The sequence below is a fragment of the Streptopelia decaocto genome (genome assembly GCF_964273445.1).
Source record: "Streptopelia decaocto genome assembly, chromosome: 2".
NCBI lineage: Eukaryota > Metazoa > Chordata > Aves > Columbiformes > Columbidae > Streptopelia > Streptopelia decaocto.
In genome coordinates this window covers 75,619,375-75,638,136 of record NC_138655.1, presented here as the reverse complement: position 1 = coordinate 75,638,136, position 18,762 = coordinate 75,619,375, and the positions used below count along the sequence as shown (strand labels likewise).

At 37.0% G+C, this 18,762-nt stretch overlaps 1 protein-coding gene across 8 annotated transcripts in view; it reads left to right on the top strand.

Moving 5' to 3' along the window:
• SEMA5A (semaphorin 5A) overlaps positions 1-18,762 on the top strand; it is a 328,825-nt gene that overhangs the window by 8,078 nt on the left and 301,985 nt on the right. For all 8 annotated transcript variants that reach the window (XM_082045292.1, XM_082045298.1, XM_082045290.1 and 5 more), the window contains one exon: positions 8,634-8,709. The gene's annotated coding sequence lies outside the window, so the exon portion shown is untranslated. The remainder of the gene's footprint in view (positions 1-8,633; positions 8,710-18,762) is intronic.

Sequence of the window (18,762 nt, the reverse complement as noted above, 5' to 3'; positions counted from 1 at the left end):
AGGCCCCTGCAGATGGTGTCTCAGTTCACACAGAGAAGTCCATACTTGTCTATGTGGTATGATCCCTCCCAGTGAGTTCTACTATAGCTCAGCACGTGAAGTGAAGAATGTGAGTCATTCTGTGCAGAACCATTGAAATGATGAGATTTCGTGTGTCTTATGCACTGTGGCATGAAGTAAGCTGGAGACGCTTGTGAAACGCCTTCCTCTAGAGATTCTGTTGACTAGAAGTTGCCTGTATCCTGCAGACGATGTGTTTGGTTTGCTTGAGGTTCTGAAACATCAAAGAAAATCAAGCACAAGGCACTTGTATAGTTAAACTAGAACATTGATAGAGACTTTAGTAATGTGTGAAAAATGTATTAGAATTAAATCTAGGTGTTGAAAGACAAAGGTAATTTAAAGAATAACTAATGTGTAGGAATTGTTGAGTGGTGCTTAGTGACCAAAATTGTTCTGGTTACATGACTGGATCACAGTAATGTTCCCTCCTGACAATAAAACCTATGTATAATTTAAAACCTTTATATTAATTATAAAATGTATCTGTGACACATGTAATTTATTTTTTTTAAGAAATGTTTGCAAATAGTATTTATAAATTTTTCCTGGTTTACTGTATGCATGGTCAAAATTAACCTCACCTTCCAGTTCCCACATTTATTTATTTGTTTGTTTGTTGTTTTGTTTATTTATTGAGGGGGGGCTGTGTGCATGTGCATATCTCTCTGTACACACATGCACATAGATTCACACACACATTTTTACAGTCTGTTCCAGTTTGTCAAATGGTAGGACTAGCTAGATCATGTGCTACTTTTGTTTAGCCAAAATGCTGCTGTAGCATCTCAGACAAACAAAATGATAGTGGAGAGACAGAGAAGCCTTTCTGCAGGGAAGAACTTAATCAGCTTCAGTCCAGTGGTTAGTGCACAAGACCATGCCAGAAGACAAAGTGAACTGAAATAGAGATCAGGACACTGTTCTGGTAGTTCATAGTTTTATTTTGAGCTCTGAAGAGCTCATCTCTTTGAAGAGCAAAGAAATGTTGGCATCAAATATTGATTATGTGTAGTATCTAAAATTCATAAACTTCTTAACATTATTCTGGCAAGCTGGACTGCAGGGAAGAATGGAGCAACTTTGCTTGAGAGTGAAAAAACAATAAAAGAACTGTAATTTAAATTAATCCTTCATGATGACTATAGTGAGATGTTTTTAAGGCAAAGGTCATGATGTCATTTGACTGGATTCAGAAGAAGAAACTAAATCAGCAGAACTGGTAAATTATCAGATTATTTTAATTTAGTTGGACTAGTAACGTGGACAAGATAATTTGACTACACTAATAAGAAAGTGCACAGAAGTTTGAGGTTTTGATATGCTTTTCTGAGAGCTCATGAGCAATTTCTAAGTACAAGTGTTTCTCCATAGTTTGCCTATGGTTTGATGGTATATATTGCTGTGCATTCTTGCTGCAGGCTGTGATTAAATCCTTGTATTGTGTAAGATTTCAGTAGAGTTGTTATGTTTTAGTTTTGAAATTCTTTAGGTTATTTCCCCATCTATTCCCTCAGGCTGCAACTATAGTTCCAAAAGTGAGATCAACAGGTACACATATGGTAGTATGCTGCTTTTTGTAGGGTTCTCAATTAAAGCTTAGTTTGTTTAATAGTAATGAAGAGGCTGGAATATTGAAGGCTGACATTAACACTGCTTCATGGTCCAAACAAATTTTGAAATAAATGTTCTACAGGGTTTGTTATCTGCCTTTTGGTATAGCAATGCTTAAAGAAATTAGCTCTTATGCTCCATTGGATTGCTTTTTTCCTCTGTGTAGATTTTAAGGCCAAAAAGAGCTAAACAACCAGAATATCCCTGGCTTTTTAGTTTAATAACTTGACTTAAATCTGCTAGATCTGTCATGTGTGGGACGATACCTAAGGTATAAGGCAGGCCAGGATACTCCTACATTCTGCTAAAAGATAATATATTTATAAAGGCAATGAACAAATGATTCTCTAGATTCTCAAGTTATTTTTTCATGCATATAAATAAAAAGGTCTGAATGGTAGTGCTGGTGTAGTTTGCTGATCTGTCTCCAACTAATCCATCAAGGATGAGAGCCTGTTGGGAGTTTTTTGTCAAGGTGGAATTACTCTCTTCTGCTTTCCTTCTCTACTAAGTCAACCAAGGTGGTATCTCAGCAGGTAAAATTATTTCTGTGAGCAAGTCTTGCACAAGCTCAGCCTTGAATTAGCCATGAGAAGGTGTGCTGAGTGTCATGTTGCCTCTGTCACATCTAAGACATATAGGTCACCTTTCCAGCATTCCCATAGCCTGGACTGTGTATACTGCAGTTGCTGGTCTCTGGGCAAGCAGGGGTGCTTGGGCTGGCAGGAGCCTACTGTGATCCACATGGCTGTCTGTTTTTTGTCCTGGTGTTTCGTGTCCTGAAGCTCAGTAGAGAAGAGCAGCTGCTATTGTGTGGGATGGTGGTTTTATTTTATTTATTTATTTTTTTATGCCTCATTCAAGGAGTCAACATAATGAGGGAGGTAGCAGGCAAGAAGGGAGAAACAGCTGGTAGATATAAGAGGTGGGAGAGGATGTTTTGGATGAGTGGGAATGGAAAGCTTCAGAGGAAAGCAGATCTCATGTGTCATAGGAGAACAATGTTGTGGGAGCTAGGAGACTGGATATGGTCAACTGCAAAATTGTGAAAGCTTTCTTCCTTCTCTCTGCCACTACACACCTGGCACCCCACCTGGGCTCACAGCATTACCCTCTTCAGCTTGCCTTGGCTCTTTATGGGATCTGACTCCTTTTGGACTACATCTAGAAACAAGGTTCCAGCTAACATTATCTTTTGCTGCTGTGGCACTTTAGTACTTAGAGGTATACAATTAGCTAATGGAATGCTTAACATAGAGTTTCTCACACATACAACCGCGTGAAACTTGATGGTTATGTTAATGTAAATAATTGGCAGGCAGAAGGGGTTACTATATAACATGAATTACAGAAACTGAATCTCAAGTTGAAAAACTGGGTCAGGATAATTGGAGTAATGTCACCAGCTCTGAGGGTGGACACTCTTTCATTTGTGTGCTGAAGGTTTGTGGATCTACAGGGCCTTCAGCTGTTCCCCAGGTATGAACTTTCCATGCAGCTTGTTTGTTATTTGCTTTATGTTTCTTCTGTGAATTATGGTGTGCTTTGCAGTAAAACTCTACTATGGATGATATGATACTATGGACATGTTATGGAGATAAGTTAATTTTTCAAACTTATAAAGTGCACACTGAGTGCAGGCTTTTATTTATGGATGTCTTTGCTTATCTCTTTTGAGTTCCAGAAGTAAGGTTGAAATTACAACAGCCCTGGTTTAACTCTCTTAGGGAGATCTTTGGTTCAGTGTGGTTCCTTCATAACCCAGAGCCAGACTCTTTATTCTCCACCTTATTTCCCTTTTTTTTTAAACACAACAAAACAAACATACAAAAAACCACAAAAAAACCCCAAAACCAAAACCATGACAAAATAACCCAAACAAACAAATAAAAGTCATGATGTTTTTTACTAAAGCAATCAAAAAGCCAATCCTCTCGGTTGTCTGAGAACTTATGATCATCAGAAAACCTATGAAGTCTTATGACTCAGTCTGGTGTGGGAGCACAGTTCAAATAGGCTGGAATAGCATGGTGGACTTCTACCTGAGTTCCATTAATTATGGCAAATACGGTACACAAAATGTTTGCTTAAATTATCTGTAATACCAAGTGTACTTGGAGATATTAGTAAGAATTTCAATATAGCTTTTTTATTCCACACATCCAGACCTTTTTTCCCCTGTGTCTTTAAATATCCCCTTGAAAATCTTTCAAAGGTAGTTTTATTAACTTAACGTAGTGCAGATGTCGCTAGCTGTGAGGAGTAAGTCACAATGACTTGTGTTGTGTCAAAAATATCATTAAGAACCTTAGAACAAAGGGAGCAATTAATGAGCAGCCTTCACTATGAACAAATGTCAGAGACTCCTCCAGGGCTAAGCTGTTTCTGTGCCATATTCATTAATTGCTCTTTTGAACAAAGTTGGTGTTGATGACTGGGTTTAATTAAGCATACCTGAGAAAATCCACAAAAACAGATCAGAAGTATTAGAATGAAAAATTTGTCTTTAATAAATAAAGATTTTTTTCCTTCTCAGGGGGGTTTTATGCTTCATGTAACTGTTTCTGGCTGACATTTCCCCCTAACTATTGGGATTGTCTTCATTGGAGATTTTGGCAGAAGATATATCTTATTGTTTGCTTCAGGATGCATGCCAAATACCATGCTCACATTTAAATCTCTGTGATTAAAAATGTATTAAAATCTGTCATGATGGAAGACAGCTCTCAGAGCAGTCTCATTCTACCTGTTGAAATGTGGCAGGTAAGGGAAGATGTGCATGTGAGCAGAAAGGTCAATTGCTAAAGCTCATTCCAAACTTGCTGACCCTGTACTTTGGTTAAAAATATCTCCTTGGGAAAACTAAACAGCAGATCTGTAGTATAAACTCTTATGTAAAATTCGATTGTCCATTGTACTCAGTGACTTACAGGTCTAAGTTGACTTGATGATCATGGTCCTCGACATCTATGTTATTATGTGGAATATAATAATATGTTTATTACTATGTTTGTATGTTACACTTTTTATTCTATTTTGCCACTTAGTAAGACAGAGGCAGGTGTGGTCAGTATAGTCTAGATGCCTGGAATAGTCTAGAAAATGAAGGCTATTTCTGAATTATTTTTCTGTGCATTGAACTGAAAGTTGCAATCATATATGTAAAATACTGTTATTTTGGGTTTTGATGAGAAAGACTTTAGAGGAGGACTGAAGGCTAATATACACCACAGCTGACCTCTTCTAATTATACTGTGTCCAGGTATTTATTTTGGTTTTATTAATAGGTTCTATTGTGTAAAGTCAATCAGAATATGAAGAAGAGTTTTGTGAAAGAACTTTGTAGTAGTATGCAATTTTGAGCCAAGTTGTAACGGGAAGCTTTAATAGCCTTACAGTACCACTTTAGAAGTGGAGATGTGCTATTGGAAGGACATGTCAGAACTTAGCAAAAATAACATATGCTATTGTGGCATTCTTCCAGAAATCTAAAATTAGCGTTGTATCTTGGGTATGATACTGTAGGTGGTCAAAGGCACTAAATAGTATTCAGCACCCTCTGTTATTCAAGCTGGTCTTAACATATTTATTTTAAATACATTTTAGTTCTATGCAAGGCTCACTTACTGTTATTACTGTTGTTCCTCATATGGCATCAAAATGTGCAATGTGTTTCACAGGTATTAAAACAATGTCTTGGCCAGAAATGTTTAACATGGCCCTATGTGAATGGAAGTCAGTGGCACAGTTCCAGCTGACTTCAGCTGGGAGTATAAGTAGATCCTGACTTATTTCTGATTATATATAATATATAAACACATGGTCAGTTGGTGGGATTGAGGGTAATTTATTTCACATTACACTGTTTTACATGTAGTATTCCAGTAGAGTTTGGCCAAATAAGCTTGAGGAAAAGTGCTGTCCCCTGTATAAGGGGAATGTGAAGCTTGAGGGAAAACAGAACTTGGCTATTATGGTTTGATTAATTGCTTGAATACTTATGCAAGTTACAGTAGGTTCTGATTAGTCATATGAGGAAAGACTGTATTGACTTTTACTTTCCATTATCCTGCACCCCGCTGCCCTTTTCTTTAAAAGTAGAGGGACACAGGCTTTTTAAGGACTGTGTGCAGGAGGTGTCTTTAAAACCCCTTGGAATGACCTGTAGGAATAAGATAGGATTCTCTTATGACTTATTTATTGAGTCTAGGTGTTACTTCTTGTTTTTGTTTACAGAGAGTGGTAAAAAAGAGCATGTGTTTCTCTCACTTTGTCATGTGCTCTCAATATATATGTCTGTGTGTGTGTGTGTGTGTGTGGAGAGGGATGTGAGAGAGAAAACAGAACTGTGTGTAGATGTAAATATTCTCTTAGAGGACAAACATCTAGGGAAAAAATGAATGTGTTCTTTATTTGTTATATTTTAATTATACATGGCCATAATTTTTTAAAATTCAGAGTATATTAATAAATTTTTTGGAGATTATCACTGAAGAGACTGGTTTCTGGCTCTTAAAAACATGATCTTTGAAAAAGGTGAGAGACTTCCATTCCATGTTTTCAGATTTGTCTGCAGGTCTTTATTGTTTTGCTCACACTTTTTTAAAAGCATGGATGCTTATAATTCTTTGTCATATTGGATAATTGTGAGCATTTTAACAGCTTCTTGGGGGACAAAAAATTTCTTCATCCTTAATTAAAATGATGTCTAGTATTTTCATTTAGTATCACTTCTAAGAGATTAGGTAGTGCTGGTATTAAGAGCTTGAGTTTTTAGATATAACATTCACTGCTACAGCAAAGAGAAAGCTATTCACACATACAGAATTGGTGATAAAACAGGTACAGTGGGTAAGATGGAATTGTAATTTGTCCAAAGATTCATGACAGAGGTTTTTTCTGTTTATTTGCCATAGCAGGTTAGTGTCAAGCTTCAAAATAGTGATGGGATTCGAGATGCACTTGTGCTTTGATAGCTGAAGGGGGGAAAAAAACACACGTGAAACCTTTAGTAAAGATATTTTTAAGTGATCGCATTTGTTCTCTCTCCTGATGTTATGAGACAGTTTTTAAGAAGGTGGGTCTTCATGGAAGTGTTCTATTTTCTCTCTTTTCTGCCTTCAGGAAGCAGCCCTCAGGGAAGGGGAAGTGATTTGGAAGTGTAATGGTAGCCAGCACCTGTACAGTAGCTTACCCTTTCCACCCCATGTTAAAGGGATGAGCTATAACAAATTTCTTAGTTCCTCTTCATCTATGAAATAGTAATTTTTCGAATGTTTTGTGTCTTTATGGAAATTGAAGTACTGCTTCTCAGTAAACCTAAATCCAGTGGCCTAAGCATGTTTGGATTTTTATTTTAGTTATACATCTTAGCTATTTTGGAATACTAAATAAGTGGTTTAAGGAAGAAAAGTAAGCTTTTGCCCACTGAAATGAACCTGACCTTAACATGCCTGTAGTAAGGTATGTGTGTGTGTTTCTTTTTCTTCACCTGCAGGAAAGTAGTAAATGCTAGCACCAAAAAGAACGTTCTAAGAAAGTATAAAGTACAGGATGAATTTTGAGAAAGCTGCATACTGTGTCTTGGGATCTAGTGAAGTTATAGTTATTATCTTAGCATGATACCTATAATAAAGACATATAAATAAAGAAATAACGTATAATAGATTTAAAAAAAATCAGGACTATAATGCCCTTCTGTCTAGGGAGAAATTAATTTGTACATGCTTTGTACAACCTTTTGTAAGGCAGTTCACACTGCTTCAATGAAAGGTGCTATATAGGTGAATAGGTCAGTTATATCCAAGTTCAGTGAACTTTTTTTTTTTTTTTAAAGTAAGCACTTAAAAACTACTAATACTTTGATAAAGAAAGAAATCCTGATGGTGTTCTAGGGTTTATGTGGACAGTAATGTAAATAGATGAAAAACACATTTAAAATAGGAGAATTCAGATGAGTTTTGGTTTCTTCAATATTTCTTTTTTAGAAAGTTCTGATGGTTTTCTAAGGCTTGTTTACAAAAAAAATCAACAATGACAAAAAACCTCAAAACAACACCACTTTCCCCCCCCGCCTCCGCTCCTAGAAAATAAGCAATTTAATGCCTGTTTCAAAAACAGCTATTGTGCTGGCCTAGCTGGAGGGCTGGTGAAAACTCCTGAAGACAGAGCTTGTTTCTGGACTCTCTCTTTCCTCTACCCCTTAGGTCCTTTGCTTCTCAGTACAAGTGCCCTGCAGTAGTGAAGTGTTCATGATTCATCTCTGTGAACCAACCACATCTGTGGCTCGGATGGTCCATCTCTTTTCATAAAAAGGATTTAAACTTCACAGAAAGAAATTATTCCCATATTGTTGTTAGTTTTAACACTAATTTTAGGGAAGGTTTCTTTATATATGAGAAAAAATCCTCCATCTTGCTTGTTTAATTGACAACTGTAGCCTCACATAAGAAGTAGAAAACACGACTAGTTCTTTCTGATGTGACATTTGAGGACAGATTGATAAACAGCTTGAATGACATTTGAAAATGCAAGATGTTGTAAGAACTGGCTGCCTTAGCTAAATGTAAACACTGCTGGGAGAAAAGGAAGCTTTTATTTAAAAAAGAAAAATCGTGGAGAAGTTAAGAGCAAGCTATGCTTTAAGCTATTTTCTTGTATGATTAACACCTGGACTGTTCAGAAAACAACATGTCTTTCTGCTTTTATAATTTCAGGGTGTTATTGACTGAGCAGTAGGATGCTTTTTTACTTTATCTGCTGCCTTACTGAGTTCTTTGCCATCTCCTGACTCTGTTAGGAAGCTAAAATTGGAATTTAACTATCAGACATACAAATCATTAACAACACTTATTGACTTCTAAACACTCTTCCGTTATCTTGATGCTGTCAGATCACTGTTAGCCACTTTCCACAACACATTATTGAAAACAATGAAATTTCTTAACTTTTGTGGACAGGTAACAGACTGGAGAAGATTTTTATCTGAGAAAACATCAATCAAGATGAAGCTATAAGAAGCTGCATCCGCTAGCGGTAAGAACAGCTTAAACAAAGGAATCTCTGCTAAAAACTCTGTGTGCCTCTTCTGCTTTGTCCTTTGTGTTAAACCAAGAGACATTTTACTGAGGTCGAATAAGAAAGTTGTAATGGAAGTGACACAGAAATCCATTAATGCTGACTTCAGATTTTTAGATTTCAATATCTATAGCTTCATTGCATGGTGAAATTCAGGTTTTATGGTAACAGTTAATGGTCTGGTTTTGATTCTTGAAATTTGATTTATGTACGAACGCCCTTCAAAAGAGTAGGTGCTCAATGGCAAACTGCTTCAGGGTGAGGAAGTAAGAAGAATTAAATGCAGCTTTAAAGTAGTGGTCCTATTTGTCAAAAAACATTCCCCATAAAGGGGGATAATATCCTGTCATACTAAGAAATGAAGAAAAGGTAAAGAGTAGATAATTAAAATTGAAAAGCAAAGACTCCTTTTAATAAACCGGAGAGCAGGACACAAAAGCTAAAAAAGAAGCATAGTGTAAAAATGTAAACTCTTTTTGTAATACATTAGTGAGTCAATTTAACTTCCTTATATTTCACTTTGTATGTGGAACCAAAACAACATACAGATACATGTTGCCGGAAATATTATTTTTCCTTAGAAACCTGCAAGTTTCTTTGCCTGTTACATACAGGGAGGGAGTTGGTAAATTGATAGATTAGAGAGAAGTAAGTTAAAAAGAGATGTAGATCGTTACAATTATTTCGTATTGACTTTTACAGTCTGGGGATGGTAAGTTCTCCTTTGTTTCAGAGTACAGGTTGTGAAACTTGAGGCTGGTGATGAAAAGCTGCTTTCTTAAACTGTTTAATAGTATCATCTGGAACAAACCTTTGGCCTTTTTGGTACAGATTAAATTTGTTTTGGGGATGAGAGGACTGAGTCCTTTGTTTTTATTCCCTTTAAGTTAGGTATTGATAAACAAAACAAAATATTGGCTCTATGTTCTAAGCTTTTGTTTTGTTTTGTTTTTTTTCACCTTTATATGCTTTTGGTTTCATAGATCATCCCTCCTCAGTAAATGTACAGAGGACAACATCTTCTACTTTGATGTCCTGTGTCAGCAGACACTGGGAGATTAAAATGCTCATCAGATCTTTATATGTGGATTGTATTATTCTGTATTGATCCGGAAACTGTATTTATATGTATACTTTCTGGATGCTGATTGCATTATGCTGCCAAAGAAAAATAATCCTCCCTGCCTTCTATTGCGTTTTGCTGAATTTAAGCAGGTTTTCTGCAGTTTCTATCCGGTTACAATACTGTGGGTACATGTAGAATAGTTGCTAAAAATTTGTGTGAGAAAGATGAAAGGTGGGTTGAGATGAGTGCTCATGAAGTGCTATGGTGTTAGGAGATGGGTTTGGAGTGAGTTCAGAGGAAAGAGGCTGATCAGGATGTGTGGGAAACAGATAACGTTGTTCTCGGTCATAACATGCGGAAGGCTGGTATTAATTTGTCGGGAGGAATGTGACGAAAAATGAGACTAGGATAACTGTCCGAAGTTTTGAAAGCAATCTTTGATGTCTTGTAAAATACATGGCTGGTGACATTTTCTAAAACCAAGGATGGCATGCTGTCAGCTCTGCTTTGCATTATGACTTCTGACTTTTTTGTCTCTTTTATTTCAGTACTCTGTAATAATGATAGAAATAAATGATGATAATGCTGTGAGATACACCGGGCAGGTGATGGAGACATGCTGCAAGTGGCACCTGAGGTTGCGGTGTGGCACTGCACAGGTGCAGGGCGCTGTCTTGCAGCCTATGCTGCAGTGAGACAGTGGTAATACCTTGGTAAATAGCTCTGAAGCACAGTCCTGTTGCATCACTTTAAAAAGAATTAAAGGGATCATCAGGGCATGCCCACGCTGATACTCCCTCTGGTTCTCCATGGTCAGAGGTTTGCCATGAGCTATGAAGCACGTCTCCGAGTAGGAGCCACCTGATATCTCCCTGTGACTTCCGTGGTACTTGTCTCCATCACTGAACCTATGTGGGGCACAAAGGTACTATATCCTTGCTCATGGGAATCGTGCGTTCAAGTTTTCTACTGAAAGTACACCAAACTCAAATCATTATGGGGCACCTGGCATTTAAATAGAGAAACAAAATGCCTCAGCTCTGATAATTCAACTCGCTGTATTCACACTGATCACTTTGGTTACACCTAATCATTTTGGTTGTACTTGCCCTGACATGAAACGCCAAGCATACCCTGACACCAGAGTGCAGAAGATCTTCTCGAGGGATGCTGGGCTTGCAGTTAGCAGAAGTTCTAGTTGGGAGGTGTAGAGTACTGCTTAGTTTTGGACACCAAATTTGCAAATGCTTGCTGAGACTTTTGCTTGGTGACTGTGGTTGCTGCTGCCCTCTTTGAAACATACAGAAGCATGTTTGCTGTACCGTGGTGATTAGAAAATATTAATTTCGTTACACACAAAAGTTCTGAATGAAAGTCCCTAATGAAAGGTTGACCATTTTCTGCCACTTTTAATTTCTTAACTTTTTGCAAATGTAATTGCTGCTATGATTACAGAATGACAAACAGAATTTAGGGACATAAGCAATATTCTTTTACAGCTAGTCTAGACAAATAATTTTTCATGAGACAAAGAGCTAGTTGAACACCCAAATTGGTTTGTTTACTTCAGTAGCTTAACTACATTAAAATCAAAGAGCTTGCATGGGCAGGGGGTAATCTGTGTTATTGCTGGATGCTGTTAATCACCAGTTTGACTGAGGGCAACAGTTTCGAAAAGTGACTTGTAGATGATTGAATAACATTACTCTCTACACCATTAATGGTTTCCAGCAGGCTGCTAGTGTGCAATCACAAACATCTGTGTCTTTAAGAATTTCTACTTCCCCAGACAGAGACATATATTATGAAGAAAAAGAAAATAAATAAAAAGGAGAATTTGTTTTTGCATGAGTGGCTTTTTGGAAAAAGGACTATCTGGAAATGTATCTGCTTTAACTCTGGTATGTGATCATATAATCTGGGTTTATCTTTAGATTTTTATGCTCTTGATGGCATTAGTAGTTTTTTTTTTTGTTTTTTGTTTTTTTTTTTTTTTAATTTGTTTTAATTGTTTTGGCTCCATGGGTTCTTTTCTGACATTTCATATCCAGTAGTGAAAGAAAATGTATTCTGTTTGCCAAATAACTCATGGACGTTTGTGTTTTAACAGTGCGTTTGAAGTAAATGTAGCCACTTGCCCATAGACACTGCAGAGAGTGCATTACTTATTCAAAGCTGATGGTTCCAGCTCTATTACAAACCAGCTTAACAGAACAGAGAACAAAAATAGTTTCTCCAGGCTATCCTGCTATTTATAAATTGGCCTTTTAGACAAGCATTTAAATACAGAGAGAAAGAGCTTTGGGCAGTGACTACGCTTCCCCTCTCTATTGTCAGTATTTCCCAGTGCTGCTTTGGTTGCTCACTGTGACCCAGGTGGGTGCTGTGTATTTGTCATTACCATTACAGAATCACTGAGTGTGGGTTGGTTGAAACTGGTGTAGATAGTCTGGTCAGCCATCCCTGTTTGAACCATGTTTGTTTGCATTTAGCCTCTTCTAGTGCTTTTAATGGAGTATCTTAACATTATAAACTTTATGGTCTTGAAATAACCCATAGAGAATTAACCCAAGACTAGCATATTGAAAACCTGAGATTAGTAGTGCTGTTTCACCATTCACTTTTCACTGTTCTTGCAGTGAAAAAAACTCAGCTAAAAGGACTTGGCAAGTATTAAAAAAAAAACAAAACAAAAACCAACAAAAAAGCAAAACCAAACCCAAACACCCAAAGGAAGACAGAATGCCTCATTTGTCGGTCAAAAATAATTGGTTCTGTACTGAACACACATTTGATGTTATCTGTGGGCAATGATATGACAGACTTAACCAGTTTTATGGAGCAGTGAAAATTTACTTTGTAATTGAAAGGTTTGCATCCATTAATCAGATTGGTACTGGGGTAAGATAAAGATATTCTTGAATTAGAAGTCTAACAATAATGAAAAGGAGAGAGATGAACTGTGTATGCTTTTTAACAGCTATGCAAAATGGGACTCCTAGGTTAGTATCAATTCCTCTGGAGTATGTTAAAAAAAAAAAAAAGTTGGTGTATAGTGAGAGAATAGAACTTCTAAAGTTTCTGTTAAATACCTCTTGGATGAAGTTAACTATGATCTTAAAAGATGAGACTTTTTTCTTTCAGCAGTGTTACTGGGGATGGGAAATATTACATGGATTTAGAGTTCTCACTTTACTATCAGGTGGGGAGATGTTTCCTGCTGTCTCAACTTTTCCACCTACTGAGATGAGACACCCTTTGACTTTAATTTGCCACCTAAGAGATCTCACACCTCTGAAAATCATCCTATTCAATTCTTTGTGAGCTTCTAATCTGTTTAACTTTGTGGCCCATGGTTCTAAATGAGAGGAAATGTACTCGCCCCTGGTATCTTGGACTAAGTACCTGTGGGGTGCTGCCCACTTCTGAGCAGAATTCATGAGTTTTGAACTCCTTGAACATATCCTGGCTTGTCATCTGATCTGATCATTCTTACAGTTGATAACAAAATGGTGGAAAAAAAGCACAACTGGAAGAGTGATCATGATGGGCCACTTTTTTTTGCCCACTAGCCTCATGTTTCATCTGTACATACATTGTATTACCCATTTCCTTTTCTTTAGATACAGAAAGTTACTTTGTGATGAAAAGACAATCCAAGCTAACAGAGCTGTTCCATGTGCAAATACATCCCTTCAGAATTCTTGTAGCCATAGGATTTTGAGCCATCTACATGGCAAGGGTTGCTTGTAAAATCACTGTGCCAAAAGTGGCTTTCATGTTCGGCCATTTGATGGTCCTGATCCTGTTACATGCCTTCCATTATCCAAGCTATTCATATACTTATATATTTGTAATAAACTAGGCAGGGGTTATGTGTGTCAATACCAGAAAAATGAGTTTTCATCCCATTTAGGGAGAATCAATAACAGGAGGATCATCAGCTACTGGCACTTCTCCTGGAACATAAACTGCAGATGCTATTAAAAGAGTGTGGCTCTAGATGAAACCTCTCTTTTGCATGAGCATCCAGTAGATCATGATGAGGACAGAGCATAAATCATATTTAAGTTGTAGAATACTTTTCCTAATAAAACAAAGGAAGTGAAGAAATCTTATTTAGCCTGTATGATATTTTTATTTCATATTTCTTTTTCCCACTCTAGTGATTGTAGTTAGTGTTGGATTACTCAGCTGCAAATAGTTTGCTGTGAATTTATCTTTAAAGTTCATAGTTTTTCTTTTTTTCTTTTTTTTTTTTTTTTCTTCCCATAATTGGTGGCTGAAACTTGGTTATTGATCTGTTCCATTTTCTGCTGTAACTGTCAATACTGGTGCCTAGTTCTGCTGATGGATTTGGTGATACAAAGCTGGGCTTCCAACCACCAGTGTTTTCAGTAGGCAATCAGCAAATGGTGATGCCAACTAATCACAACAGACTGAGGCTTGGTCCATGCAGACATTCATAGACAGACGGCTTTGGACAGAGTATTTACTCCTCACTTGCAGACACACAGTTGCTGTTTTATGTCGGCTCTGAGCTTTCCTAGTAAAATTTTCATTGCAGGGTGTGAGCAGCCAGGCTCTCAGGGGATGTGGGGTGGACAGGTCTCCCTCTGCTAGCCCTGGTGCCTCCTGCACACTGCAGGGTCTGCTTCAGCTGTGCTTCTGGTGGAGGCTCCCCAGAAGGGTGAGACCCTGTGGCTGTGCTGTGGGAATGCATTGTGATAGCTGCAGGAATAGGATACTGCAGTAAGGGAAACACGTTCTCCTTGGAGCTACAGGTTCATTCTCATAGATGCTCTGCATTGGAGCTTTTGTCTATAGAGACCATGGCAATGGAAGCTAAACAGAACCAAGCAGCCTTTACAAAAGGTAATAAAAATAATCAATCATGTACATTTTTCTTCCTAGATGTCCTCATTACTCTAACGGTTTTGGACTGAGGCTGTAATGTAATCCTCTGAAGTGTCAGCTTCCTTTGATTATACTTGGCTTCTCTTCTGAATTATGGAGTGCCACCATCTCTTCTGCTTGCAGCAAAGTTGTATTTTTTTTTTTTTTTTTTTTAATTTTGCTTTTTTCTAAGTTGGTAGTAAAAAAGCTGAAACCTGGACTCCTGAAAAGCATTGGGGAAAAATAGATAGTGTGAGCAAAACCAAGCCTGGATATTAAAAAGAAAAAATCATGCCCCCAAACTTGTAGCTTAACAAATCACTAAACTATCCTAACTACCTATATTTTGTGACTTCATTTCTGTAATGTTCCTAGTCCTTTGTTTTTGCTTTTTTTCTGGCTTAGGTGTGGTAGCAAAAGCTGTTTGCAATCTTGTGCTGTGGCTTGTGACATGGAAATTCCTGAAATCAACAATTTTTACTGTCTCTGCAGAGTTCTACCTTATAGTGGTAATTTTTAAACAGTACCTTTGTTAATACGTGAGCTAGGTTCTGATAAAGCAAAGTGCTAGGATGAACATTTTTTTCTGGGAATAGTCCACTTGAAGGACCAATTGATGTTTACAGCTCTAATCTGTGACTTTTAAGAATAATGGCCTAGTAAGAGTTGCCTTGCAATAAAATACACTCAGCTGTGTGAGACAAAGACAGTGTGGTCAGTTTAGGATCTATTTGGAAATGATAAAAATCTTTCTTTTTGTAGACTTATCCATTACTCTTCTATTTGTTTTCGATACTTTTGGTCTTATTCTGAAATACTTGCATATGCAATTACTTTTGCAGACTCCATTTGGGTTATTGTGTCCATTACATTTCCAATATAGAGTGTAGATGCTCTTAAGTTATTACATGACTTTTATACTTTTCGTCTTCAGATGTGAATTTTTAGTGCTCGGTATTAAATTTCAATATTTGTACTTAAAACAAGTATATGGTGTGTCAATAATTTAAGGAATTGTGGAAGGGGTTTTGGATGGCCTGAGTTCACATGTCTAACAAAGATAGCATTATAATCTTTATGTGGAAAAAAAAAAGATATTTCTATCTACTAAAGGAAAAAGAATAACTTCTAATCAAAACTACAATGGGATAAATTATTTAATAAATTGGACAGACTTATTTTGTTGTAGGTTAGTTATATGTGATGTAGCTTCACAAATAAAAGTACAACTTTTGTATTAGTGTAATATAGCACTAGGGTTGTCTCCAATGTTCACTCTTATTGACACAATATCTTGGATGGGAACTCTTCAATAAAAACAGTATGCAGGTTGTGATGTTTTTTTGTTTTGTTATTGTTGGTTTGTTTGTTTGTTTGGTGGTGCTACAGTTGGCACAAAACTCACTGTTTTCAAGAGGGAGCAGTAAAATCGTTCTGGAACCTAAATATTCTGGTATATTAAGTTTAATGCTTAACTTTCAGCATCAAGTGTGGGGAGGTCCCCCCTGTCCAGTATTCCTGGGTGTCTAAGGTAGCTTGGCCAAGATGTCCTCAGTGTTGCAACCACTGTCCGTTAGCTGTTGTGTAGTGAAGGAGCTGGTGATAGAAGCCCTTTCCCACTGGGAGCCCAAGTCTTGGCTTTCAGGCTTATGCAGAGATGTCAGCGTGAGTTTCCTGACACAAAGGAAGTGACTCTTTCTAGTAACACTTTAAGCATTTTTTTAAATTTTGTTTTGAGTCATGTAAATTTTGTGAACTGCAGTGTAAAAGTGCCAAAATTAGAGTGGAATTAATATTCCCTGCTTTGGTAAAGAGCCAATGGTGGAAATGAGACACGTAGCTATTTTGTGCTATTTGAAATTGTGCTTTTATCGTCTGCTTTGCATTAGAAACTGTGAATGATACTGGTAAAAGAAGCGTATAGGAGAAACTGACATCAAAGCTAACTGAATTTCCATATTTTAAGGTAGAGACAAAAAGTCCACTGACCTTTTTCATGCTTGCAAGCATAATTACAGCTGGAATAGTATCCTTATAGAAAACACATTTTCAGCCTTGGGATTGTAGAAGATAGGCTTTCAGAATAAAACAAACATGCTCAAGCATTTTTTTTTTTTCAGTTTTTCTAAGAATATACAATAATTATTTCTTAGTTTCAAGACTTTGGAATAAACCAGATAAAGCGGGGAGTCGACAAACTCTCTACTCTGCCCTGACCAGTGGGTTGTTGTCTGCTTTTCATATTCAGCTGTAGACAAGGGAAGATGTCAAGAGAAGCCTTTATTTTTCTCAAAAGCTTTGAAGGGTGCTGTTCTTTACTTCTGAGTGGGCTAGAAAAAGAGTATTACTCAGCCTCAAGCATTGGCTTCCATTTCTTTCAGCATATATGGAAATACTCCCAAGCGTCAGGGTACAGGCATGTGAAATCTATGAGACAAAGGCTGCTTTTTAATAAACAGAGTTTTAGTATTGATTTGTGCACTTATTAACTTATATTTTGATTATAAATTATTTGTTTGTGAAGTACAGAACTTAATTTGTTGCTAAACAAATTATAAGCTAGTATAGACTTTTTTTTTGGTTAGAAGGCATGAATGATGCTCTTATTTAGTTTGATATCAAATACCATCTTCGTTCTTCATTATAATATTGCAGTTTTAGCAGTTTGTGCTACATTAATAGAGTTTACCACATATGTTAATAATTTCTTTACTATTTGGCATTGATCTTTTGTTCCATGCTTCCAGTTCTGAAATTTGGGGCTCTGTTGCTTACTTCTAAATTACTGATTCCTCAGCCATGAAATATATTTCAGGTTGTTTTGATACTATGTAGATGTTAACTTAGACTATTTAAATCCTAGTATTGCCATATGTGTCAGTTTGTTTGTTTGTTTATTATCACACGACTTACCTGACATAGTGTGACTTGTTCAAGTGCATTGCAAATGTCTCCTGCACTGTATTTCTGGGAGTTACCTCTCCTTGAATCATTACTGTGACTTCATACTTTGCAATCCTTATGCAAGTAACTGTTCTGGATGAATTGGTTATCTTGCAGTCACAGTCCTTTGGCCTCTGAATTTACCAAAGAAGGAGTGTATTTAGCTCCTTGAAGAAGAGGATGTCTCATGGATTATCCACCAATGGCCTTCTCTGACCAAGAAGTAAGTGATACTGAATATGGACAGAGAGTGGCCATCATCTTTTTTACTCTGATTTGTCTATAAAGTCAGTTGGAGCTAATTGTATTAGTGTAATTCAGCCCTCTTTCAAATTAATCTGAACTGGCCAGAAAACTAGAGAAAGATGACTCTACACGAAAGTATCTGAATTGTTCACTCACGCTACTACACCATGAAAGATGATGGCAGTTTGTTAAGGGTGCTCCCAGCACTACCATGCTTCCATGTTGTTTGGACCAGCTGCATTGAATGTGTTCTGGTATTAAAAAAAAAAATAAATCAAAGAAACAAAACAAAACAAAACCAAAACAAACAACAAGAACAAAACACCAAAAACTCTTACCAAAAACAAGCCCCAAAAACCACACAAAATAAGCAAAAAAAAAAATTTGCATCATCAGAAGCACCGAGGTACTACTTCTTCCCTAGTGTTCTGTTGTGCATTTCATTATCATGTTCTGAACGTGCCTACACAACACTTGAAGGCAGAAGTAAGCCTGTTAATGTTTGTAGTTCAAGCTGGCTGGCTGTGATCCAGCTCCCATCCGAGAGGAATGCAACTTTTCAGAGCAGTGCCAGACTCAAGTTAACACAACTTTGCTGTCTCTCCAAGTCTTTTTTTTTTTTTTTTCCCCGTGGGTTTGTTGGACAGCTTGGAGATTCTGAGGTATAAGCCATTCTGCGAAAGATGACATAACTATGCTCTTTGTCACATACGCCTTTTGTTTCTTTGGCAAGCGATGAATTGGTTAGAAACTTAAAGGCTGTTCACTTTTTCTCCTCTACCTACTTGCCCAAACCCATTTGCTGTTTGGAACTTTTAACAACATATAATGGTGGGTTTTTTTGTGTTCAATTGATGTTT